The sequence below is a fragment of the Otolemur garnettii genome, unplaced genomic scaffold (genome assembly GCF_000181295.1).
Source record: "Otolemur garnettii isolate 467f Iridium unplaced genomic scaffold, OtoGar3 scaffold00011, whole genome shotgun sequence".
Taxonomy (NCBI): domain Eukaryota; kingdom Metazoa; phylum Chordata; class Mammalia; order Primates; family Galagidae; genus Otolemur; species Otolemur garnettii.
Window position 1 is genome coordinate 17,695,348 of NW_003852406.1, and position 1,717 is coordinate 17,697,064.

The following is a 1,717-nucleotide window of genomic DNA, read 5'->3' on the forward strand; positions in this document are numbered from 1 at the left end:
CCACAACGCCCAGCTATTTTTTTGTTGCAGTTTGACCAGGGCCAGGTTTGAACCCACCTCCCTCAGTAATGGGGCTGGCGCCCTACTCACTGAGCCACAGGTGCTGCCCGAACTTGCCTCTTAATGCAAGCACTTTCGCCTATAAATTTCCCTCTAAGCACCGCTTTTATCTGTATCCCTTAAGTTTTAACATGCTGTATCCTCATTTTCATTTATCTCAAAGTATTTTCTAATTTCTCTTTTGATTTATTTTTGACCCATTGGTTATTTAGGAGTGTTTAATTTCTGCTTCTGCGTTTTTCAAGTTTCTTTGTTGTTGATTTCTAATTTCATTTCGTTGTGGTTAGAGAACATATTTTGTATTGCTTCTATCTTTTTTTTTTTTTTTTTTGAGACAAGCGTCTCACTATGTCGCCCTCAGTAGAGTGCTGTGACGTTTCTCTGGACAACCCTGAATAGTCTGCAGCTATCGTTGTTGAATTTTCTATTTATCCATTTATCTATATCAGCTTTTGTTTCATGCATTTTGGTGCACCCTTATTTAGTGCATGTATTTTATTTGCACTTTATTTGTCATTGTTAGTATCTTCCCAATGGATTGACCCTTTAAAATTTTTTTTCTGTTTTTCTTTCCTTTTTTTTTTTTTGAGACAGAGTCTCAAACTGTTGCCCTGGGTAAAGAGCCGTGGCATCATAGCTCATAGCAACCTCCAACTCTTGGATTCAAGTGATCCTCCTGCCTCAGTTTTTCTATTTTTAGTAGAGACGGGGTCTCATGTTTGCTTAGGCTGGTCTCAAACTCATGAATTCAAGCTATCCACCTGCCTTGGCCTCCTAGAGTGCCAGGATTACAGGTCTGAGCCACCACACCTGGCCTTTTTTTTTTTCTTTTTTTGAGACAGAGTCTCACTCTGTGCCCTGGGTAGAGTGCTGTGGTGTCCTAGCTCACAGCAGCCTCAAACTCTTAGGCTCAAGTGATCCTCTTGCCTCAGCTTCCCGAGTAGCTGGGACTACAGGCGCCTAGCACCATGCCCAGCTTTTTTTGTGTGTGTGTGTGGTTTTTGGCTGGGGCTGGGTTTGAACCCGCCACTTCTGGCATATGGTGCCGGCATGTTACTCCTTTGAGCCACAGGCGCCACCCCATGCCCAGCTATTTTTAGAGACGTGGTCTCCCTCTTGCTCAGGCTGGTCTCAGACCCCTGAGCTCAGGGCAATCTACCCTCCTCGGCCTTCCAGAGTGCTAGGAGACCCTTTAAAAAGTATAAAATGTCTTGCCTTTAATGCTGCGAGGTGTAAAAATAAAAAAAATGTTTAATTCCAGCCTAAGCAAGACTGAGGCCCTGTCTTTACTAAAAATAGAAAAAAAAAATTTTTTTAAAACAGCTGGGCACTGGGATGGGCCCCTGTAATCCCAGGGAGGCTGAAGCAGGAAGATGGCTTGAGCTCAAGCTCATGCCTGTAATCCTAGCATTCTAGGACAGATGTCCTCAAACTATGGCCTGCGGGCCACATGCAGCCCGACTAGGATATTTATCTGGCCCACCAGGTATTTTTGCCACCGCTGCCTGTCCTGCTTAGCAGCTGACTTGAAGTCCAGCCCTCCAACAGTCTGAGGGACAGTGAACTGGCCCCCTGTTTAAAAAGTTTGAGGGCTTGGTGCCTGTGGCTCAAGCGGCTAAGGCGCCAGCCACATACACCTAAGGTGGCGGGTTCGAAT